Below are 26392 nucleotides of genomic sequence, written 5' to 3'. Positions count from 1 at the left end.
GTGCCAACCCATCCATCCATCCATCCATTTTCTGAGCCGCTTCTCCTCACTCGGGTCGCGGGCGTGCTGGAGCCTATCCCACCTATCATCGGGCAGGAGGCGGGGTACACCCTGAACACCATGGTGGCCAGCCAATCGCAGCCCTTGCCAACCATTTTTCATAAATACAACGTGTCCCCTCAGGGCGAGCTATTAAGAATGTCAACTGTAGCTCATGCTATGCCTTTTATCTTCAGTGTTCTACTAAATATAGTTCTTTTCTGAGGTTAATCCCAGCTGAAACTAGGTGAGTGTGTACTCTGAGCCAGAAAAATTCAATGTGAGATTTTTCAGTTAGGTCAGGCATTACCATTGGCGGCGGTTTGTGGGCAAAGACAGAAGATGCAGTGGCTGTATTTCATTGTTAACACACAGCCATGGCTAATGGTAATCACGCCTGGTGTGAATGGGAGGTGTGTGTGTGTGTGTGTGTGTGAGAGAGAGAGAGAGAGAGAGAGAGAGAGAGAGAGAGAGAGAGAGAGAGAGAGAGAGATGCATTATTTAAGAGTAAAAACGGTCAGACAGAGGCCCAGAGGTGGTGGGGTAGTATTGATTGTGACAGAGGAGACATGCACACCTCTTCTAAGTGTCTGGGGCTTCTTGCAAGGCCCCAACAAATCACCTTTATTGCTCCTGCATTGGAGTCTCCCCAGTTAGAAGCCTATCAGGCAAAGCAGCTAAGCAGAGATAGCCTGTGGCAGTCCACCCACAGGCTTTAACACTATCAATTGATCATTCATCACCAGTCCCCAAGAAACTAAAACAAGAGGGCCTAAGAAAACTAAGGAAGGCAAGTAGCTCAGGTAGACTCTGTCAAACAGAGTGGAAAAACCCAGTTGGATTTTATTTTGTAATAGTCCAAGCATCTGCTGTGTGCAGCCCAAAATTAAAAAATGTATGGCGGAAAGAGAGAAGAAAAGTAATGAGAAAAACTTTCGGAAAGAGGTCGGATGAAATGTGCCCCCCTACTTTGTGGCTCCCTCCCTCCTCCGGCACATTCCTCTTCCCTCAGCAGATTTGGCATGGCCCACGGGAGGTGGCGGCAGCAGCACAGTAATCTTTTCAAAAGGGCGGATTTGAGCGGACGCCAGGGCACCCGGCCAACTATTTCTCATTTGGAGCTGGCCTGGAGATGACCCTCCTGTTGGAGCACTCGCTCTTATAGGAAAAACAAAAGCGCCAGCGCCGAGTAAGGGAGCACCTTGGCAACATTGGTCAGCTGGGAACAGACGAGCAGAAGGAAAACAGGGAAACTGCAAGCCAGCTCTCAGGAACATCTGCACCGCCTTCCTGTGTAAAAAAAAAATAATAATCATAATAAACTTAATACTGTCTGCAAGTGCCCTAGGGATGCTAACAAAAACATGGGAGGGCTGTGTTTAATTCTTTTTTTCCTGGAACTGTCTGGATGTCTTTTTTTCCTTTGTCCATTTCCCTCTCTGTCAAACAATTTCCTGAGCCCAACACCCCCACTGCCTCTTTGCACTCAATGCAAGCCCACCCTCAGCTTGGGAGGAACTGGTCTAGGTGGCTGTTATGCTTGCTCAATGATGGATGGACAGGAAAACTAAGAATCTAAGTGCAGCATTCCTGTGTTTGCAGTGGGGGTGTATTGAGGCACAAGGGGCAATTCCAAAATGTTTTTTTAATCACTGTATGTTTGACAGCAACCACACTGATCTCCATCCAAACTTGCGGTTAACCCCCAGACAAGTAAAACAAGCAGTAAGCTTCATGCTAAAGTAACAGAAAAGAGGGCAATGGGTAAAAAAAGGCAGACACGACTTAGTCGGTAGCTAAAAGTCTTTGTGAGTCAGACCTTTGACATCAAATTCCATATGCTGGGTCCAGATATCGTGACTGCATGCGATGTTTACTGCCACAGCCCTGCCTTGGCCACAGGACCAACAACACACTCCTGGGGACAACAACAAAGAAAACCCTTATGTTTTCCCTCTAAACCTGCTTCCCACCCCCACACATACACACGACTCACCACCAAAAAAAAAGCACACACACATACAAACGCTCCAGAAAAAACTCATCACACATCTGCCAGATCCGCTGAGGCCTGCCTCCAATTATCCGCCCACCACGCTGGAATCCCAGGCAGGCTGTGTCCGACAGAGCGTTTGATGTTGCCACGCAACATTTGACGGAGAACAGGGTGGCTTTGAAAATCAGAGTGTAAACTTGCCTGCCAAGGATTGACGTGAAGAAAGAAGGGATAGTGGTGGTTGAAGGGGGGAAGAACGGGCGGGGGGGGGGGGGGGGGGGGGGGGGGGGTAGAAGCGGGTGCTGCTGCCATTGGGGAGACAAGGAAAATGCCACTAGATGGAAAGCAGCTGCGTATGGTTGAGAAACATTTCTTTAAATGGGCCCAAATGTGGCACAGGCCGATCAAACCTCAGGCGAGTGGTCAGCATTTTATCTTCTGGTGGCTTTTTTTGGTGTAGAACTGCATCTAAAGTCGTGTGAAATAACAGAACTTCTGTGTTTACATATGCAGAAAGAGAGATTCACAACATACAAGGGTGTCTAACAATGGAGTGTAGAACTGATTCTAATATATGTATGTATGTATGTATTCTATGTATGTATGTATTTATTTGTGTATATGTGTATGAATATACATACAGTTAAGCCCAAATATATTCATATGCTGGGCAAATTTTGAGTTAAGGTGAGTTTTTATCTGTTGAATGGATATCTTTTAGCTAGAAATTATTTTTTTTTTCATTTCCATAGTGTCAGGATTCAGGTTGCAAGTTGGGCCCAGATGCAGAGAGGACAGGGAGGTGAGTTTGTGAACGAATGTTTATTGTAGATTAGAAGCAAACAAAGGAACTCTGAGAACTAGATCCGGGATTGGAAGGGTTACAACGAGGACCGGTCTGGCAGGGTAGGAGCCCGGGTTGTCGGTGGGCCGCAAGAGGTGAGCACTGGTTTGCAGGGAGCAAGGGCAGATGGGGGACAAAGAACAAGAATCAGGTAGAGATAAAATTCCGAGATCTTTGGGCAGCAAAAGATAGACAAGGTGGCTAGGCTACGAACTCGACGTAGAGCGTTGATAGTCTGGCGACGAGTTGGAGTCCCACAGCGTCTTAAGAGCAGTCGGGCATAATTAGGAAGATAAGGTGCAGCTGCTGGACTCCAACACGTCAACTCTGCAAAGCACTCATGACACACACACACACACACACACACACACACACACACAACGGCTGAAACAGTAGGCCTGACACATAGTTTTTTTACAGTGGGCATTTTGAGGGCACACTTTCTTGTGTTTTAGTATAGCAAAGCAAAATTTTACATATTAAATTTAATGGTTCTCAAACCTTTTACACCGAATTCCACCGAGAAATATACTTAGATCTCAAAGTACCACCACCATGACCAACATTAAAATACAGCAGGGTAGTAGGCTAAGTGTTATAAAAGTATGTGTATAAAGTATATAAATGTATATTTAATATCATCGTAAGCCGCTGTAACATTATGTGGTAGTAGGAAAATAAAACAATCTAGTTAAATAATGATTTGATTAAAAAGTATTGCACATAAAATCTATCTAAAAATTGTGCCTAAATAATTGTTTAGAAAAACAATTCTTAAAGATTAAATGCTAATTTATTGATCTTAAGTTAAATACAACTGAACTGTACTTTGGCACTAATTCTTTCACATACCACAAGAGGGAGCCTGCTTACTAGTGGTGCACGTACCACACATGTAAAAAGTCACCAAAGGAAGGGTGGCAATTGCACCACCTCCAGGAATTTAAGACATGGCAAGTCACCGCTCTTGTTCCATATATCAATCATTGTAAGTTGATTTGCATTATGCAGAATTTTCTTCCATCTTTTCTTTCCACTTGCATTGGGACCAAGTAAAGCAGTGTTCCACCAGATGGTGCTGCAGTAAAAAAAAAAAAAAACAACTTGTTGTGTGTGACTGTGGATGGCACTTTGTAGTACATATTACTGCCACCTATAGGACTGTAGTGGAACAACTTTAGCTGGCATGTCATTTTACAAACAAATAACATCGTCATGTTTAGGGGAGTCGGGCTTGGGTTGAGGTCTGTGCTCTAAGTGCCATTTGAGTTTATTTATGTGTTAATCTCTTTGTTTGTGTGAAGGATTACACAAAAACTACTTAACTGATTTCCACAAGACTTTGTGAAGATTAGTTCTTGGTGCGGATCAGGCTAAATGTGCACTAGCCTACTGTATTTTTTGCCCAGTTTTGTTAACAGGCCTTGCTGGAAGTCTGTGCTCCCTGGGTGCTCTTGTTTATTGTGCTATGGTTAACAATGTGAAGTTACAGCAGCATCATTTGAAATGTCGTCCACACTAATCATTGTTTCAGAGCACAACGAGGACTGTAAAGTGAAACGACTGCACTTTGCTCCCCAGGCAAATGAGGTCATCTAGTTTCAGTTTGTTTGGAGTCGTTTACCATTAAAGTATCAACACAATCATCAGGAAAAGTGCGACTGTCACGAGGAACAGCTACACCTCAACATGCAATGACCTGCTCACATGAAACACAACAATTACAGTAGAGGAACAGCATTCTTTCCCATGACTGGCAATAGAGCGACGTAAGGTAAGCCGAACTAGTTGCATTGCAAACAAATCCACAATGTTCTGTCTATTTTAACCTTTACTTGCTCCAGTTTCAATTTCTTTGAGGTATTTTAACTGAATGTTCCTAAAATGTCCACAGGCAATGGCATCACATTGTAATGATAACATTAACCTTCATTCATAAGTAAAAACATAAAGCCACACCTATTCCCCCAGACTGTTTACAAGGTAAACAGTGACACTGGGAGATGATCCACCGCACCAATACTGACTGAGTTTCACAGTTGTCATGCAAATGAACATCACGCACTATTACTCAAACATTTAAACAAGCTCAGCAGGATTTTTGTATTTTATCACTGCATACACATGACCTGAGCGCTTAAAAGACAGTGACAGGTATTCCAAAAATGACTTTCTCGAGATGGAAAAAAAAAACAGCGAAGGCTGTATTAAATCAGTACCATTTCAGTTGTGGTGAGGTCAGACCATGTGGTGTATAATTAACATGAATGACTTACACAAGGCAGCAAAGGGAAACTGTAACTTGACTATACACACCCACTGTTGTCTCCAGTGATACATGAGCATCTCCTGACTCTTTGTCTCACTCTACTTAAGCTGCATATATTGTTGCAAACTCTCTTCCGGACCAAAATAGTAAAAAACAAATTTTTAAATCACACTGTCCCCTCAAGCTTCTCAAAAGGCCACAGTGACCACGGTTCACACTGGCCTAATCCACAGACAGTCAACATGTGACCTGCTTAATGTGGGGCTTAACCCACAGCAGAAGTCACAAGGAAGGAGAGTACTGTGGTGATTGTAGGCCTACAACTCATAAATGGTAGTTATAAATTAAAAGAAAATCAACCAGCCAAAATATAAACTCAAAAGATTCTGACAATAAAGATTTAGCGAAAGGAAATGCAGAAACCCGAGGTTAGTAAGAGGTTTAGTAAGTGACATATGTGCAAGTCAGCAGTTAGTCTCATGTCTTAACCTTCAGGTTACTGTGGCAAAAATCAAGCAAGTCAAGTACTAAACCAACTAAATGTCAAGCGTGTCGAGTCAAGCAAGTCATAACCCAAAGCATGCTCAGTTGCACATATACAGTATATATTTCTATAGCCTATATTCGCACATTAGCCACTTTGCGACCAGTTTTAGCATGCATCAACGCTATCTGTAGTTGTGCAGTTATACAAGCTCCCAAACCGTTTACTTTATTGTCTTATCAATTAAACACATAATCAACATGAATCTTTGTTCATGTTTAACAAGCTATTGGTTAGCTAAACTGTGAAGTTGACATAGTTTAGCTACCTGTTGTGTGTTTTATATAGTAATGTAAGATGTTCGACGTCGCAGTTGTGTCTCTCATCTTTGGGTTGGAAAGCTTGCTTCTTCTTGTTCGCTTTTTCTCAATTTCATCAAAAACACATTGAAATGTACAACCCCAATTCCAATGAAGTTGGGACATTGTGTTAAACATAAATAAAAACAGAATACAATGATTTGCAAATCATGTTCAACCTATATTTAATTGAAGACACTACAAATACAATATATTTAATGTTCAAACTGATACATTTGATTGTTTTTAGCAAATAATCAATAACTTAGAATTTTATGGCTGCAACATGTTCCAAAAAAGCTGGGACAGGGTCATGTTTACCACTGTTACATCACCTTTTTTTTTAACAACATTCAATAAACGTTTGGGAACTGAGGACACTAATTGTTGAAGCTTTGTAGGTGGAATTCTTTCCCATTCTTGCTTGATGTACAGCTTTAGCTGTTCAACAGTCCGGGGTCTCCGTTGTCGTATTTTACGCTTCATAATGTGCCACACATTTTCAATGGGAGACAGGTCTGGACTGCAGGCTGGCCAGTCTAGTACCCGCACTCTTTTACTACGAAGCCACGCTGTTGTAACACGTGCAGAATGTGGTTTGGCACTCATTCATCTTCCGTTCCGCTTATCCTCACTAGGGTCACAGGCGTGCTGGAGCCTATCCCAGTTCAGGGTGTAGTCTGCCTTTTACCTGAAGTCAGCTGGGATAGGCTCCAGTGCCCCGTGACGCTAACCAGGATAAGCGGTGTTGAAAATGGAATGGAAAAAGTGCTTTTAATTACATGGCCTATGCTACTGCTCACTGTTCAATTTGTGCTATTGAGGTGTAGTTTTAGGGCAAGTGACACTGTTTACAACGTCACAGTAAATCCGACAAGTCCACTCCGAGAACCCCTTGGAATTTCGGCCCTTACGAGCTGATTGGTGGACATTTTTAAATTTGCCTTTGGAGTCAATCAGAGAAGGGGTTCCCCGAGTAGCAGACGAAATTAAAGGGGCGAGGAAATATGTTGAGAAATAATGAAGTTATACTATCTTACTCCATTTTAAAGGCATTTTGACCAGGTTTTCTGTAGGTGATATTCCCCCAAAAAGTGTGTTATTATTTAGGCTGTTATGCATCTCCAGACATGTGCCCTCACTCGCCCTTTCAAAATGGCGCATGCACTTTATGAGAGCAGCGTGGCCAACTCTCCCCACGCCGAAAGAGAAATAAATAAATATATATAGAGGTAAGCAAATCATGTTTGAAAGGATTTACCCAAAGGACATCAGCTGACTAGCTAAAGCTGCTCTTGGCCCTTCCAGCGGTCACCATAGCAACAGACTTTCCAAATCTGGCCACTGCCAGCCTTGCTCCATCACAACAACGAATCCCATTGATGCGTCTCTGGAATGTGTCGGCCTGTTCCTAGGGGAAACCTGGGGCCATTTGCACAGCTGCTCAACAGGGGGTGAATGTACAGTTTGAGTGTTGCCTTCACTGCACTCAAGTGAATGAATGTGTACTACACAGTAGCAAAGATTCTGCACCCAAAAAATTTTATGGTCTGCAGAATTTGAATATCTCTCCTCAAAACGTGTAAATATGCCTTAGTTATTGGGCACATAGTAATAAGTGCCTGAAATGAACACAACATGAGAGAAGAAGATGTGTACTGTCATTATTGGCTTTTACAGAGGCTTAAAAACAATTTAGTGTTCCATCTGCATAGTCTTATGCTTTTACCTCATTAAGATGTGATCGCTATTGTCAAACAAATGGCATATCATCGTCAAAAATGAATTAAATCTCTGCGTAATTCAGCTATCCAATATTAAGTTAATAAATGTATGCAAATAAAGACTCAAGGGGGTCTTGATGCCACACTACAGTAGTGAGGACGAGATGCTATGTGCTGTACTGCACATCTAGGATAACTCATGAATTAACAAGCCTAATGAGAGAAAACTTAAGCTATGCAGGTCAGTCATTTTGTCTGTGCTGATGTTTTGTGTGCTAATAATTAATCAAAGATGATGTCAGGGGAGAGCACCGTCTACTGCGTAAGCTGTGTGACTCCTGAATGAGGCTGAGCTATGTCACAGCGATATAGGTTATTCATGGTGTGTGGAGCTAGGTAATGATTCTTTACATGTGAATTTATAAATGAGACATCAATTCTGGAGAGCAAGTTATAATATTTAGTGACTCTAATCAATCAACTATTGATCTTGCTGCCTTGTGTGGTTGTTTGAGCAAGCAGAAAACAGTACGACTTTTGTGTGAGGCCCCCAGTCCTCGTGTAACCTCCCTCGATCCGACGTGGCGAGTAACCCAAGCGCAAAGTCACGAGCTGCCCTCTTTCCCCTTTTAAGCAGGTAAGACCAGCTGTCACCATGGTTACGAGCCACAACCATGCCCCATCTCAAGACAGGGCGGGGCTGGAGTGTGTGTTTCAATCACAAAGACGTCTCAATCACACAGGCTGCACACAGGCAATCTCTTTTTCTCGCCACGAGATTTAACCATCTCCTTGCCACTCTACTAAATGCCCCTGGGCACAATAAACAGCCTGTAATAGCCAGCAAAACAGCAGCTATACTGTTACAAAATGTGCATCTTCTTTGCAATATTTCACACTTTATTTCCACCAGGAGGCTTCGTATAGTAAGATGGGAAGACTTTCTACATTATTTTGGAGTCTGTCTTTGAGTATATGCGCTCATTATCCAGAAAAAAAAAAAATGCCCTAAGATTGGAAGCATATAATTGTCCAAAATGTTTTACAGGGAGAACTCGCAGGGATTTTCTCTGGGTACTCCAGTTTCCTCCCACATCCCAAAAACATGCATGGTAGGTTCATTGAAGACTCTAAATAGCCCGTAGGTATGAATGTGAGTGCGAATGGTTGTTTGTTTGTATGTGCCCTGCGAATGGCTGGCGACCAGTTCAGGGTGTACGTGGGAGGAAACCGGAGTACCCGGAGAAAACCCACGTAGGCATGTAGAGTACTTGCAAACTCCACACAGACGAGGCCGGATTTGAACCCGGATCCTCAGAACTGTGAGGCAGATGTGCTAACCGGTCGTCTACCTTCACATACACATACCTTCACTTAAATGAACGTAATATTTTGGCCTAAATTACAAATCACTCTGCACAACACAGTAATTTAATGAAAAGCCTTTTAAATATGTAAGAAATTGCAATTGCTAATACACTCATTCTAAACGGATGGAAATAGCATTCTTTATGGCCAAATATCATGTGTGTAAAAGTTTGGCTGCTAATTTAATGGGAAATACGCCACTCTGTTTGGCTAAGAAATGTGTAAATCTGACTATCAGTGCCTCAACGAGCCATGGACCTCACCCGGCGTCACTGGGAACAAGCATACACCTGATTGATGAATTTATTGATAAGGTGGCCTGTCCGAAGACTTTTGACCAAATAGCATATAAGCTGTATGTTATTCAACATTTATGGTTAAAAGACACCGTCATATTATCATGATGTGTTGACTCATTTAGTCCTGTTTGCTGCCCTCTATGACACTGTGTGGGGTAGCAAAATGTCCAGCCAGGAAAGCAACACAGTCTTCATACAGTACGTCTCCACTGGTCAGAGAGTATGAAAATAAGCTGTTGTGGAACAGCATATTGGTTTTCCTTGCTAGTTTCAGCCATTCTGATCGCCACTAGTCTTAAAAAATGGGCTACAAGGGCAGCGCTGTGAAATGAAACTCCATCTTCGCCGCCAAAATGTCATGTCCAATCATACGCAGACAACAACTGTGTGATGAGAACTTTAATTTCATAGAAGTGGGATAATACCATACGCACCAAGAGCGCAACACTTGTGCCGCTTAACGATACTGACGTCAGTGTATATAACCGTATTTGACCACAAAAGACAACAGTACCACAATCAACAGTACCGCAAAATATGCAGGTCTATCCTCGAAATAAAATAAAAGCACAAGTGAAACAGAAATAGTGAAACAGAGAAATGCTTAATACTTTTTTTCTTTTTTTAGCTTGGCTACGATGTCCCGTCATACAGCACGCTATGTTATGGAATACAAGAGAAGATAGGAGAAAATGAAGACATTTGCTTTTATTTGTCGCCAAAATGTCGTGGTGTGAAACCGGCCTGTGGTACAAAAATGTTTGGGAACCGCTGTACTGTGCTGAAAAAATGGCAAAAAACATAATTGATTAATGGAGTACAACTCAACTTTCCTCACATTATAATCGACTATAAAAAAATCTGTAGTTGTTCAACTCTTAGTGTTAATGTCATGTTCCGATAACAAATTCAACGAGTTGGTGTTGCTACGTTAATCTTTGTTGAATTTTCTCCCCATTAGTCGGTCTGCCTACCCATCCATTCACTAACTCTGTTAGATTGTTTCCATGGCAACTAAGAGAAGGGAGCCTGCTTTGAAATGTGATTCCTTCATAAAAATACAATGAATCCTATTCATATGGAGAATTCATTGCCAAGAGTGTGTGACTAGAATTCACATCCACCTCGATAGGCGAGCTAGGAGATATTGCAACAAAACAGATTCCAAATAGATAAGCTATAACAATAACAAAATAATCAAATGGAAGCTAGCATTCTTATATTTTCCAAGCCTTACAATTAGCATTTACTAATTGGCAACACACTGTACATACACAATCCTAATAACACGATATAAATACTCTTTGAAATGCAAAGCGCTTTGTCCTGAGCATAAAAGACGTTAAGACAGCAAAATACTGTATAAATTCCCCATAATGCTGCACTCATCTGCATTATCAATTATTCGTGAATAAGGAGACGGAGCAGTCGCCTGTTGATGAGTGTGCAGGATGACTCGCTTCTCATCCCAGCCCACTTGTCCTCACGCATAAATTAGTTCTTTGTTTCTGCATGGAGGTGATTCTGCAGTGATTGTTTGTTATATTTCTGTTGGCCGAAGGATGACCTTGTGGCATTGTCACGGCGCGCTTAGCACGTTTTTATGGTTCACGGCACCGGGTTAATTGGATTTTGTCATTTCCTGAGAACCAAGGTAACAAGGTAGAGTTGTTCAGTAACATTGTCAATAAGCCACTTTTTCCGCCCAATTGTTCAAATTCACTATGTAATATCATTTTTTTATGTTTGTTTGGTTTTTCTTTGGGGGTGGGGGATTAAGCAGCAGAGTGCCAGAAATAAGCATGCCGCAGGGGTAAATACAACCAAAATACATGTTGGAATAATCTTTGAATATGGTCTGCGCATCTACTGTAAATGTTGTTGGGTGTAATTGCATGAGCATGAAGTAACTGCCTGTGCACAGGGAGTGCTGTGTCCATGTGAACTGATGGGTGAATCATTTTGGTGATAACACACAAGCTGTTCACTTTTTGCAAAGGACGGTCAGCATGGAGAGCCAAAGCAACTGTGACGAGTAGCATGTAATTACCATGGCTTACTGCCCCCAGGAGCTGGACGGTCTCATGCAGGCCTCCATATAAACAACAGCAACAACATTTAAATGTCCTTGAGTGTGTCACTGGGCCTGCAAACGCTCCTCTATCTGAGGCTTTCCGATTTCTTTGTGAATTTGGTGCCTGTGTTTCTACAGTAACTTGCTTTAGAGGCGCTGGGAGCAAGCAAAGTCCCCAGGAATGGAGCAAGAACTACTGCTTCATTGCTGTTTTTAAACACACGGATGCTGTGCAGCTGGAGTGGCAGAAATGCTCCGAGAAAACGAGGCGCTGCGTGATGACGGCGGTGGGGGATGAGTGGGATATGAAAGGAGGGACTGTTGAAGGTGCCAACAGCATATCAACAACCACCTGACGGCAGGAGGTGATAGCTGTAGGCGTTCACTTCCTCCCTACATGTTCTGTTTTCCAAAAGTGTGCCGAAAAAGAGAGGGAGAGACTGTGCACGTTTTAAATCATGCGGGATGAATGCAATGAAAAATTGATGCGGCCGGCCGCCTGCAGACTTATATAAGTTTCCCTGCATGTACGAATCTATGAATATGTCTGCAGTGCTTCGTTTACAACGTGTGTGGATGTTTCCCAGCTCTGCACAGCTGGTGTGTGGAAAGATAAAGGGGGAGTCTGTCTCTCCCTCTTTATCTGATAGAGGACCTGATTGGAATATTAATGCACGATGCAGATTAAGATATGCACTAATGCAGATTATTCAATCACTGATCTGTAAAGAACTACATGTGAATAAAGTGAAAGAGTGCTAGGAAACTGTTCTTATTGCATTTTTATGACCACATTTAAAGACAAATATGTTACAGGTGAACATTATTTTGTCCCTTGAGATGTGTAACAGAAATAGCTTCCCGTCATGGCCTTGTTTCGTCACCGACTCATTTATCATACGCTGCAGCACATGCTCGCTGCTCCATGTTGTACGGGTACAGAGCAACCCACCAGTATAAATCATTCACCTGCACAGAAAAACAGGACCAGCAGCAAAGCTGTCATTGAATAATTACCATTAAATAGTAAAACCTTCAAAATAAGGGGCATCGCAGCGTTGTGAGAACTGGTAAGAATGAATGTGCGTCCCACTAAGTCAACATGTTTTGCTTATTTTGTCTTTTGGGTGTGCAGACACATCCATCCAGTAGGACAAGGTAATTTTGTTTGTCCTGCTCACACACTGTAAATAATTCTGTCTTCGTGACTGCGCGAGTGTCTGTGTGTTGCTGACAAGAAAATGAATGAAGACAATTGTGTCACCCACACAATGCATCCCTTCTGCTGTGACCGTGTTTACCATGGCAACTGCCTCCCCATCCTGCAGCATCACTGCCGCCCGATAAGTGGCCACCCATGACAACGAGATGAGAGAACAAAGACGGTTTTACCGCACCCGTCTACAAAGCGCTTGCTTCACAACAACAGTTGTAAAAGAACATTTGAACACCCTGTGTATAAATGTGCAGCACGCTGTCGAGCATTGATATGCTACTGAGGGTTTGGTGCAAGGTGAGCCGCGTAGCTTGGTGAAGCTATTCACTGCAGTGCTCTTCGCTGGAGCCATGCCAGTTTCATTTGAGAGCGCTATCAGCCTTGTAAGCTAAGACCGTAGACACTAGACCCTGACCAGCTCAAATGAATGGGATGTCTGTTCCGCTTAAAACCACAAGCCCTGTCTTCTACTCTGATGCGCCTATGTGTGGACTCTAAACAGAGAGGACATATCCAATCCAAAGGTGAGGGGTGATAAAATCCCCCCGACACGCACACACGTGCGTGTGCACACACACACACACACACGCACATTCTCACTGAGAGAAAGAGAGGGGACATCTGTTCAATGATAGCTGATTCTTAATCTGGTCTGTGTAATTGCTCTAAAGCAGAGGTCATCTCTGATTTCAGTACTGCAGCGTGCCTCAAGCATGTGGGTTATCTCCTTTGCCTTTTCAATTTGCACACCTCCAGTGTTCTGAAATGTGCTTGCACAAACAGATACTGTACATGTGCAAAATGAAATGGGCCACTAGCTTGTGGAGATGAATAGATATGTCAGCAGTGCCAGTGCAACCTTAGCCTCACCACAGATCATCTACCCTTCTTGGATGAGGTTGAAAGGTTGTTTATTTCTAGCTAGGAGCCTGGGGTGTTGCCATGGTAACCTTTCATGGGGGTTCTGGCACTGGCAGCACTTGGGTGGAGTTTGGCGTGCCTGGGAGGCAGCAGGCACACAGGTGCCCGGGCCTGAGCAGCTGTCAGATAAAGAGTGGTTTGTCCCCCACTACCCACCAACGTGCATGTCAATCACCCTCACCCTTTTCACTCCCTGTCTTCTCTTCCCCTTTTTTCTTTGTAGCCTGTGATCAGGGATTGGATTTGCTGGTAGAATGGCGGAGGCAGGAAGTGTCCGGAGGCCCTGCGGGGTCCAGGGGTCCCCAGGGCCTGAGCCAGGGCGGTCCGCAGCACACTTTGTTTTCTTGGCCGTGCGTCATGCCTGGCCTGACCTGGACCTGCAATCAGTCTTGACTCTCATCACGGTCTGCGTGTCATGCAGGCCATGTCGAAACAGCCCAGGACGATTGATCACAGAGACTGAAGTCCAGCCTGGATACAGCCCAGGGCACAATGGCATCACGCATGTGTCCGTAAATTACTAAAATGACCCCGTCTTTTCTAAAGCAGGATTATGACCTCTGAACCCACCTGATCGATCCATTGAGAACACAGGATTTCTACTCTATTTGATACTCTTGACATGAAGATCAGTAGCTGGAAATTAAAACGACAACAATCAACTAGGCCAAATTACATCATCTGTGCTTGGTCCTCAACTTTACACTCAACACATCATCTCGTCAACTAGTGCATGGAAAAAGTGCACATAAATAAAGCAGTATTTTCTTAACTTTGCATACCATTTGTATTGATTAGTTGGAAGCTTTGAAAATATATTTAGTATTTTGAATAAAGAAGGAGTCCATAAAAATGGGGGCCATGAGGGAAGAGAAAAGTCATGAAAATATTATTCTTAATTCAAAGTGGTGGGGCCCAAAGTGATTTTTTTTCATCGAGCTCCAAATTCCTGGGAGCGTCCCTGCCCATAAACTGTAAATACTGGTGAACTCATCAATTTTATTCTCTCTTTTATGAATGATGAATACATATTACGCTAACATATGCCTTACTATACATACTATTTGCACAAATGATCACAGTATATGCAGTTGAGGAAAACACAATGTTTCATACTGTGGTCCAAAATCCTTGTGAAAATATATCCTCAAAATATTGAAATCATTTTTTTTTTAACCAAACAAAAAAGCTAACATTTTCATTTATTACTAGTGCTTGTACAATGACCAATCGTTAATATCCTAAACAAACAAACAAAAAAGTGTGGCCACGGGATGAGCATTTTGGTCTTGAGCATATTAAGCATATTTAATGGTTGGTCATTACACCAGAGTCTTCTTCTTTCCCCTTTGCAATTATAACGGCTTACACTTTTCTGGTAAGAGATTACAGAGATTTTAGAGTGCGTCAGTGAGAAAGCTTGGCCATTCTTCCAGAATATTTGTGAGTTCAAAGGAACAATTACTGCTCTATCGCACTGGAGCACAGTCATGCTGGAACAAAAAAGTTGAATGCTGAAAATTGTCAAATGTTGGTATAATGAACAAAAGCGATAATAATGAAAAATGCAAAGATGGGCTAAAAGCTCAATGGAATGTGTATTATCCCAAGTACTTCTGCTTAACTCATCCTGTGTGTGTATGACTGCAAAACACAGTGCAACTTCATTTAGCGTACATTGCAGCACACATGTAAAGGAGCTTGCAGCAGCGTGTGGGACCTATAAACCCTCCATGTGGGTGGAGCAGTGCCTGAGGGGCCCCAGAACTCCCATGACTCCCTGCTCTCCTTGCTGTGTTTATCCTGCTCATTGGATTCAATTACAACACACACTCTTTCACCATTCTGTTTGATATGGCTCGCTGCCAGGAAAAATAGTCAAGAGGTTTCCAAGAAGGCGGGCCAAGCGGTCATGGCGGCCACGATGATGACATGTCACGCTAACAGAGCAAGGCGCTCATGTAGTCGCAACTCAGCAGAAAGGGAGCCTGGACAGTTTGCACAATTCTCCTCTCACATGTGCTTACACTGATACAGGTCAACAGAAGTTGATTGGAGGAAAGTCAGCGGCGGCTTGAGATGAAACACCTGAATAAGTGAGCGATGCACAAGATGCGAATGTGACCGCAGCGGCTTGCTTCATTCTAAATTGAACTGAGCCTCAAATAACTCTGGCAGCGGCAGTGTCTCTGTTTCCCTTCCTCTGAGAGAGGGTAAAGTTCAGTTGAGCTCCTCTCAAATCCCACCAAATATCTTTGGAGCCTCTTCAAAATAAGCATGAGCCATTCCTCCTCCAGCACAGTAAAAAATCCAATGCAGCTGTTTTGTCTAATCTTCCTCATGTAAAGACATGGTTGGGCTTCCAGCAAATACAAAAATAAAAAATGGTTGTGGCCAAGTTGAGATAAAAAAAAAAAAGAAAAGCAGCAAATTTCAACTCATCCAATTACATTTCTGTCTCCCGAGTGTCTCGTTTCAGCACAGTGAGCAGAGTACACTCCAGTTCATATGAAGGCAATGCAATAACTGTGCAATAATGTCTTTGGCAACATCTGGGTCTGCTGTGTTTCTGGGAGCCAGTGAGCTGCTGAGGGATTACAGGCCCTTCAAAGTGGAGAAGGTATGTGGTTTGGACGGCTGATCCTTTTCCACTGCACTAAATGCTATTGCAGTTCATTCTGAATTTTGGCACCAGTGAGATGCTGGAAAACAAGGTCTTGGTGCCAGAGACTGTTTATTATTATTGCAGACAGCTTTTATCCAAAATGGCGATTCAGCTACTGTGGTGTGCATGTTGTTCTCATGTGGTTGCATAGTAACCAAGCACGAACGGGCCAGACGGGTAAACAAATGAGAGAGAGCTCTCTCTCACGCAAACAAAAACTGACACTGTCATACTGGATTTTGAAAGGATGTTCTATTTTATACCAACTGTGCCTCAGCCCCAGCACATGCACATACAGGTCATGGCATTGTTTTTATTTGATATAATATTCCCCCTGTTTTTGTGCCACTGAAATACAATGACTCCCTGTGTCTATTGCTGATAATATTTCTATTGGTGGAGCTAGGTCACATGACATGTGTAATCAGGACGTGTTAGCCAGAAGGCATCCCCGTAACATGTGCCAGCAGCATTGTTCTCTCGCCGAATGCATATTTATTTCCTTTTATAGCCCTGGAAACAGCTTTGGTTGTAAGTTTACAATTCTAACTTGTGTATTAGATTCCTATAATGTTGAGTTTGACATCTTTAGTTTGAATTGAGTTTTGACTAGCTAGCTAAAGTGTTGTGTTAGCCAAGTGTGTTAACAAAGTAATGCCAATGTAAGCATAATAGACCTTACACAAGTTGCATACTGTAATTGTGTGTATCTCATGTTTACTTTTAGTATTCTAAATGAGTACAAAGGTACCCTGAAGACAAACATCGAAAAAGTTCAATTTTACATCTGCGTCCGAAGATTAATTTAATCATTAATGTCCGATATCTGCTGAAATTGCACCCTGCGATGTGTGATGGGAACAGAATAAATACTGTATCTCATAACACTCTACTATCATTTCAATTAGTTCAATAGTTCATTTGTTGACAGCGTCCTGCACAGAAATACATGAATACATTTGTCTTTGGTCGTACCAAAGGGACACACAAAATGTCATCAAATAATTCAGTCCTTTTTTGAGTTATTTAAAAAAAAAAGAAAGAAAAAAGATCCAAATCATTATCACATTGGGAAGCTATATGAGGGCAAGGAACCATTATTGGTAACATAAAGACAAAATGGTAATTCCATGAATGCTTTCAGTCAATCAGCAAAGAGAACATTGCATCAATAATTGTGTAGGCCTAAACTCCTAATTTAACTCAAAACATAGCCCATGCTTGTTGTGTTAGCTATTAATGTATAGTTGTCACCCTACTGCTGCTGCTTATTCCCGTTTCATTGTGCTCCATTCACACTAGTATAGTATTTATTCATAAATAACGATCGGTATAATAATAGATCAATCAACTCATGGAATGAATGCTGTAGATTATGTGGAACTGATTGTTGATGAATCACACCTCGAAGCTGTTGAGCATAATGGAGTGCAGTAATTGGCTCCAACCGGCAGAGGCACTGTTGTTTCAGCCTAAATTAGTTTGCCGTCCAAAGAAGGACAACTACGGGAAGTTACATCAAGACCTCGACACAGCTCCTCCAGACAGTATTAGACTGTTCAATATCACAAAAACCAGCAGTTTAGAACATTTAGAGAAAGCTTCTCCCATCACATTACAAATAACATTTGAAAAAATACCATTAACCAATTCCGTGATTATTTAGTTTTGCCCATAATTTAGTCCCCTTAGTTCTAAATATGTAACTGCTTACACTGCTCTTCTATTCTTTTCTGTCATGTTTTAATGAGTGTCTTATGAAGGGTTAATACTTGCTTTACCCATGACACAGCATTTTCCAAATGCAACACTATTCATTAAAGATTTATACTATCTCAACCACTGTTATTATCTTTAACTGTGGATCACATTTTCCAAAGAGAGCATGCTAAGATTTGCCTATATTTTTATCCAAATCATTATTTTTCTTTTGCCGTACAAGAGATGTGCAAATGCGACCCAGTATCCTGGTAATAAATTATCAGCAAAGCGAAGAAACAACAAGGTGGAGGAGAGTGGGAAAGTACAGCACAGTCCCATGAATGGGTTAACAGTGGACTTATTGCTTTCATTTCCTCTTGTGTTCCATCTGAACAAACAAGGCGGGTGACCTGACAGAGCACAGAGGGGCAGGATGGGGTTGGGCAGAGGGGGGTGGTTGCCGTGACTGGAATAAACCGAAGCGGGGGGGGGGTGGAGGAGGAGGAGGAGGAGGACACGCTCACCACGTGATGAAGCCTGCAGGCTTAAAAAAAAAAGCAGACAGAGACACTCTCACATCCCCGCCCCCATGTTGACGCGGCACCACAACAACAATTCTGAGAAATGGCCGCCATCTGTATTCTAGCTACTATTTACATGGCAGTGATTCAGCGAGCACAACGCTTTCATCATCATGCGACCTTTGTTCTTCACTCCTCCCATTCACTCCCTTCTCGCTCTCCTCATCCGCGTGGAGGCTTTAAAAAAAATACTTTTTATCATGCATGAATGAAATGCCCTGGCACACAAATGTAGACCAAACAAAAATAAAAGTGAGATAAACTAGGGCTGTGTTGCAGGGCAAGAAAAGGCAGCAGTGCTTAGAGATGATGGGGGAGGGGGTTTGGAGTCTGGACCAGAAGCACAAGAGACATGAGTCATGGCAAGCAATCTCCCATGGGGCTCATTGGCGCAGTCTATAAATGGAAATAGCAGGAAAACAGCGGCTTCCCTCGCCCACCCACCACTGGGTTATGCCTTATTAGAGTTTGATAGCTTATGACAGCCACTGCCTTGTTTAGCCTTCTCCTGAACTTAGCAATCTTTTTTTCTTTTCTTGACCTGGCAGCCAGAAAAGTGAACGTAAAAGAGTATATTAAGCTGCTTAGTATTAAAAAAAATAATAAAATCATTCGAGGAAACTAAAGACAGGTCATGTGTTCTAAGTTGCAAGTAATGTAAGTCATATGTCTTCTTTCGATGGCTGACATTAACTACTTAGGTTGATCAATTGATTACCCTTTGGCTGCTCTCGTTTTCACCTAGTGAACAGTTCAGTAAAATTCAGCTGATTGAGAGGGTGTGACTCACCAACAAATGTAACAAAGAAGATAGGATAATGTTTTCTTCCTATTCCTTTCATTCCGTAACACAATTCTCTATTAGACAACAATGTGTTGAGCTCCACCCTACACACACCAAGTGAAACTATAATACCACTTTGACGGGTACCAAATGTCACATTTATTGAAAATAAAAACAACACCATAACAAAAACACTGTAAACACTATAATACTATACAAAAAGCAGTTTAACAGCACACAAGTGTGCTAGGTACATTGACATTGGACCAATTTGACCAATTGGACCAAGTAGGGGATCGGATCACCCCTACTTGTAAATTGTGTGTGTGCTTCTGTGCTTCTGTGCTTTTGATAGTGTCAGGGTGTTAGGCCTTCCTGACCCGGACACTCTGCCTCTGAGTTTTTAAAAGTTGTTGTTTTTTTTCTCCATAATTCCAGTGTTATTGTCAACGGGAAGCCAAAGGATACACCGTTTTATCTGTTTTTATTGCTTGCCTACTTGAAACTGACAGATTTACTTGTTCAAACCTGACAAAGAAATAGCCACCCAGTTTTGTCCAAATATTATAGTATTGGAATTTACGTGTAGGTTAATTGACAACTCTAAATTGCCCGTTGGTATGAATGTGAGTGCGGATGGTTGTTTGTTTATGTGTCCTGCGATTAGGTGGCAACCAGTTCAGGATGTACCCCGCCTTCTGCCCGATGATAGCTGGGATAGGCTCCGGCACGCCCGCCACCCTAGTGAGGAGAAGCGGCTCAGAAAATGGATGGATGGATGGATGAATTTACGTAGCAGCTGAACATGCTGCAGTTTTTCTTTCATGATCTGTTTGGTCACATCAACCGAGTGCCGTGGGTGGCCCAGTTGCACAGCACCACCTGCTCTCCACGCGCCCTATACAGCTTCCACCTCTGAGAGTACCATGCCCGCATCCTTCCTTGGCGAGAATACACACCCAGCCCATCGAATCCTGCTTGTTCATCTGCACAAGAGAACATGCAGACAGGACCCCGGCGTGCTGGGTCACCCGATTGGAGGGAGGGAGGGCGTGATCGGCCTTTTGTTTAGCTGCCTCGTGGAAAAACTTCTTGCCAGGTCATGTTTGCTCTCCTTTTTTTCACCGGTCGGCACAGCCCTCTCTTTCGTGTGTGAGCTTCAATGTAGCGTTCGTCCCTCGAGGCACTGTAGACTATCTTAGTGGAATAAAAGCAAAAGAGATAAAGTGACAGGGGTCATTTTAAGTGTTTTGGTGAAAACACCCGCAAGGCCCTTTTTTCGTGTCAGGCACATTAGAGCTGTAAGGTTGGATTAAGATGAACAGAAAGGGGATGCAGGTGAGGGGCCGGGGATCCCTGCTGAAGGCCACCCCTGTATTTGTTGTTGTGATGGTTGTTTTAGTCATAATACTGTGTGTTTATCTGGAGCTGAGGCTAATGTTTCCTTGGTGAATGGTATTAGCCAACGCAGCTGCTTCATCAGCGGCTGGTAAAATGCTTTCATCATGAAAAGAACCACCATAGACTTTTTGGCAATTGGAGCATTTATTCATGGGAGTCTATTTAACCTCAGCCAAGAAGGAGTGGATCTTCCTTCGGTAGTGCAACTGAGCTCTCATATCGCCTTGAAAGTCCCCTCTTAATAGAACTAAGCTGCATACAGGCACTCACATTTGTTTATTCATCAAACAAGTCATTGTAAATATAAAAATGTACATTGCACATTTTTAGCTCTTATTTATTTTATATATCATATCATGAATGCATTGTTTAGTATTCCATAATATACGTAAATGTGTCATTTGTTGCATCAGTCGCATGTACAGATTTATACTTTTCTATTTACAGATATACTTTTCATGTATAGATCTATACTTTTTTTTAAATGTAGTCTGACTATTGTCTAAGAATTTGATTTTTTTAATGACTGGAACTTCAACATCTGTTGCCTTCAGCTTCTGTATGTGGAAAGTCTTTTGTTCAATTGTTGGTTGTGTACCCAATGGAAGATTTAAAAAAATAATAAGTTGATGACCTTTCATCAGAAAAAGGATAGGATTTCCTTTGTTTGCTTTATTTGGTGGGCAAAGTTGAAAAGAGGAAATGGTGCATGTGACAGTTAATGACTTCCACATTCTGCCAACGTATACACACGCAAACACACGCGCACACAAATAAAAAACACACTTGTTGAACTGCGATGTAAGTTTGTTTTGTATATGACACAGCTGACAGCACCTTGCAATAAATAATACAGCAGCAGATTCTGCACAACCTTCATGTGTAAATCCTGCAGTGTGATGAGATGTTGTTTCAGCGTGGCGTCAAAAGGCAGCGACGGCTCATTCTTAAACATAGTCCTCCGTAAACTGATCTCACTGCCGCCTTGGCTCGATGTCCCAGCAGGCCTCGGGCACGCATGACAACTGGAGTTGTTTTCCCCAACATAGCAACAACACTCACAAGCGAGCTCCGAGACTTCAAGCCATCTAAACATTGTACTGGCCCAGGTGATACACAAATATTCCAAGGCCAGACGGGTGTCCAGATACCAAACACTGCCCGCTTTAAATAAATAAAGTCCAATGACCAATTGTAAACGACAAATAGGCCTATTCCCACCAAGTGGGGCATTTCATCTGAGCACACCATAGTACAGTAGCCTACAGTTTGGATGGCTAAAATGTAATGTGACAGGATGGTGTTAGCTGTATCAGCTATGTAGTAGTAGTACAACATTTTCAGCTCAAGACCCAAATTGGAAAGTTGATTCCACTCCAGGACCCAAATTTACAACAATGTATTTCTATAACATCGACATAGCCATCGGAACCATACTTGCATTTATCACAACAAACTTGAATCAAGAGGCTCTTTGCCAAGAAAAAGTGTGCCTGCTTGGCCTTCAATCAAATAGTTGCTAGCATTTTTGTCTAACAATCAGCGCCTAGGCAGGGTACTTGGGAGAAGTGCTGTTAACAAGAGAACACAAACAACTGAATTCTGTATTGCTTGAATGTGAATATATTTTCAAAATAATTCATTCCAGTTCCATATTTGCATGGAAGGGAAAATTCACGGTCGACAAATCCATAGTTCGAAGGGTGTTTAGCACCACCCTTCATGTATTTGGGAACTGCAGTTGGTACCCTATCCAAAGTGGGCCAGAATGTGCAACTAGTGTTAATCACCCTACACGGACATATCGATGGCCAAAGTGCAAATCAATCAACCAATCCATCCATCCATCTTCTATACTTCTTATCGTGTTCGGGGTCAAAGGGAGCTGAAGCCTAGCCCAGCTGGTGGTCGCCACTCAAAGTCCAAATTGAAAGTGACAATAGTAAAACTTTATCTGAAAAAAACCCACTTTTTTAAGTTTGTGTACTGTTCACAAAGTGAAATCAGCCAATCAGAAAATCCTGCAGTTAGTTTAGTACTTTGGTGATCAAACAAACAGCTGTTGTCAGCTCAGGGCCACATGGACGATTGCGTCTCGTATTTCAAAGCCACCGACTCAGTTCAGGCCTCAGCTGGTCCACATCTATTCGAGGTCTGATTCGTCTTGGCTACTTCGCAAGGTCAAATATTCCAGACAAGAAATCTACATCCTGCAGCCAATCCACAACGGCAGATAGATGGCCTGCTTCTTTTTCAGTATCACCGCAGGGATTTGAGTCATTGCGGAACACATCTGGCCCTGTCTGGCACACGCAGGCATCAAGTCTCTTGTTTGTCCTCAAAGACGGCTCGCTCGTGTTTATATGTCCTCATACATATCAATTACTTGATGACTTTGGCAGTGTCATTCCCAAGGTGTTTGAAAATGAGGTTTCAATGCCAGTTGAGAGGCGTATTCCAGACAAAAATAACACAGCTTTCACCCCCGGGCTATCTCACGCTGCATGCAGTGAGTGAAACTGAAACCCTCCCGTACTCAATAGGACAGAAATCCAGGCTTGCACAACCAAGATCTTGCATCAGCAAATGAACTTCTTTCAGGGGAGGGGGATGAAGGGAAGTGAAACCTCTCTGTCCTTCTTTGTTGCTTAAGCACATGCTAGATTGGATTCCTGAAAACTCGGACAGCAAAAAAATGGCGTCACGCTCGCTCTGAGTCAGAGACGGAGCGTGTGCCCTGGATGAACTTCCTGTTTGAGTCCGCCACAGATATAGGGTTTCTCCAGCCCAGCCACACACAGGAAATGAGTCACTCTTATTCACCACTTGTCTGCAGGCTGCAGACACTTCAAGCCCCAGAGTGACAGGGAGCTAAATTAGCTTGTGAAACTTTAATCTCCTATAACTCAATTATTTAATATCCGAGCCACTCTCTTCAAAGGAATACCTCTCCCCTTCCTCAGCTGGAGCCTTTCAATCTCGTCTGCGGGAGAACTCAACAATTTGAAATCGCTGCCCTGAGGTTTGAACGACACTCTGCAAAAATCACACCATGCTCCTTGAAATCTGTGCTGTACTTCGCCAATAAAGCGAAGTTCATTCAATGGGGCTTGCAGGTAGAATGGCAGAATAAAACCATTGTGTTCATCCATGCTAATTTTAGGTTGCAGCTGCAAAACTAAATCATTTACAACTGCACAGCGTAATCTTTGAGTCTCAAACAAGCAAGAGGAGGAAACAATTATGTATGTTTGGAATGACATGAACGTTGAAAAATATCACGCATTATAAATTTAGGTAAACCATTAAGGGAGTTACTTTACATGGATTTCTGTACCTGTCTGTCACAAAATAAACAGAGTGGTACCTTGACTTACGAGCTTTTTGGGATACGAGCCGTTGCGCGGATGTTTTGCTTCGACTTGTGAGCAAAAATTTGCGATATGAGCGAGAGATGGTGGCAGCAAACTTGTATCCACTCTATCCATATTTGGCGAATACCGCCCCCCTTTCCTCTGATTGGTTGCCGCCGTGTAGAAGACCCACTTGTGAGTGCACACGTGCTTGTTATGTTGACAGCGTTGGCTCGGGAGCGGAAAGCGAAGGCGGAGATCTTCGCTTGTGACGTAAATAAAATCGAGAAAATCTGATTTTAGGCCTTTTGGCCTAAAAATGTCTGGAACTCAGGAATGCATGAATGATTTTAAATCATATTTCACATGTTTACAAAGCACCATAGAGCCAATATAACTACCAAATACTAGGAAAAGTTGGTTTTGTAAAATATGGGACCTTTACGCAAAGGACTGAACACAAACGGTGGAGCAGCAAATTTAAACAGTCAATATAGCAATACTCAGAGGCATTTTTTTCCTTGTTTTCTGCAAAAATCAACTAATATTACAGCATCTTATTGAGCGACTATGATGGTCTTCTCTGTGTACATATGTATGTATATATTATACTGCCCACTGGTCGCCAAAGCACACACACCAGAAACAAACTGTTTAATTCTTTACATTCTATTTAATCATGTTATTACGGTATGTTTTATAAAATACAGTACAGTATGTTTTTTATAAAGTACAATACTAGAGAGTGCTATTTTTTCATTAAAAACACATTACAAAATTGTGTGTTTTTTGGTGGCAGGCTGGAACAGTTTAACGTCATTTCTATTGATTTCAAAGAGGAGTTTTTGTTTTGTTCTGAGTCACAAATGCGGTTTGTGAATGAAATGAACTCGTAATTCAAGGCACAAGTATACTTTCAATACTCGTGGCTTATATCGAGATTTTTAAAGTGGAGATGAAGGGATCAAATGATTAAATCATCATTAAGTGTAAAGGACAAAAATATCCCTGAGGGATTGTATGTTATTTGACCTCCATTTCTGTCTCACACAGCCACGTCACACATTTGCAGACCTGCATAGATGCTGGCTCTGTGGAAAAGTGGATCAGGGAAGTAGAAAGTTAATCCCCAAGAACCTCCCAGTCAGAAGGGAGGGGGGGGGGAGGTGATTCTGTCTCACACACATGCTGCAGTGAAGCTCAAAAAGTCTGAAGCCACATACAACTGCAAACACGTGTCAGTTTAACATCTACATGTAATTACGTGATACTTTTCTGTAGTCAGCAGATACGGATGGAATAAATCATAAAGGATTAGCCAGAAATTCAGTTATTTGGCTGTCACAAGTGGTACAGAAAACGAATGGTTGGATGGATGGATGGATGTCATTTCAATACTTTAGACTAGAGCCTAAATTCCATGCTCATTGAAACCAAACAAGGGTTTACATGTGCCTCCAATAACCATTTGTTAACTAAAAACACATTTGTGTCCAAACATTTAGTCTTGTATAACAGAGCCACTGAACATTTTGTATGAGTGAACTTTTCAGACAATAACGTGGTCTAACAATTGTTTTCAACATGATAAAGAACAAACATGGCTGCCAGCATCACATCATATTTGGCCAAACTTAGCTGGAACAGATGGTTTTCCAGGCAAACGATATTAAACGTAGCTAATGAGCCAGAGCATGTGTGAGCTCATGCTTTTGCCACTTCCATTTCTTAATTTCTCAATATGATGCACGTGCGGGGGTGGAAGTGAATGAACACACACTCACACACGTAAATATGTGTGCAAGGTGGAGGTTATACATTGCACTCTTCAAAAACGAAGTGGAGTGACTCTATCAAGGGAACAATGGGTATTCTGAGCCCAGCATTGTGACAAAGGTTCACGCTGACACGCTTTCCTAAATTAGGCTGTTCATACACATGGGGGGAGTGAGTCGTGCTCCTATTCTTCTATACTCCAGGGTCATTGTGCAGACAGGAAAGGCCGCAGAGACATATGACTTGACACGCTCTCAAAAAATAGGTTAAGCGCTCTACAAGTGTTAAAACTTGTTTAGGAGCCTACATTAAATGGGCAAAAGAAAATCTCTATTCTTCCTTTTAGAACGAAATCATTTCATTCAAAACTGTGTTGTTGCGGAAGCAGCATTTTTTAGCCTGAAAACACAAACGTTACAATTTGTAGCCTTGATCTTATTGAACAATTAAAGGAAAATCTTTTTTCACAATTCTATTCAATCCTGTTAACTTCAAGCATAATCTAGAGCGTCCTAATCAACTATAAATCTAGAACATT

At 42.3% G+C, this 26392-nt stretch overlaps 1 long non-coding RNA gene across 1 annotated transcript; it reads right to left on the bottom strand.

Annotated features, from left to right (window-relative positions):
* Positions 1 to 855: 855 nt before the first annotated feature.
* On the bottom strand, positions 856 to 2118 carry LOC133486265 (uncharacterized). Its single transcript, XR_009790975.1, has 2 exons — positions 1859 to 2118; positions 856 to 1329 (listed from the first exon to the last, which is right to left on the bottom strand). It is a non-coding gene; the product is annotated as an uncharacterized LOC133486265 (long non-coding RNA).
* Between the last annotated feature and the right edge of the window lie 24274 nt (positions 2119 to 26392).

This window comes from Phyllopteryx taeniolatus, chromosome 11, assembly GCF_024500385.1.
Source record: "Phyllopteryx taeniolatus isolate TA_2022b chromosome 11, UOR_Ptae_1.2, whole genome shotgun sequence".
In the NCBI taxonomy this organism is placed as follows: domain Eukaryota; kingdom Metazoa; phylum Chordata; class Actinopteri; order Syngnathiformes; family Syngnathidae; genus Phyllopteryx; species Phyllopteryx taeniolatus.
The sequence above is the reverse complement of the archived record's forward strand: the minus strand, read 5'-3'. Positions and strand labels throughout refer to the sequence as shown.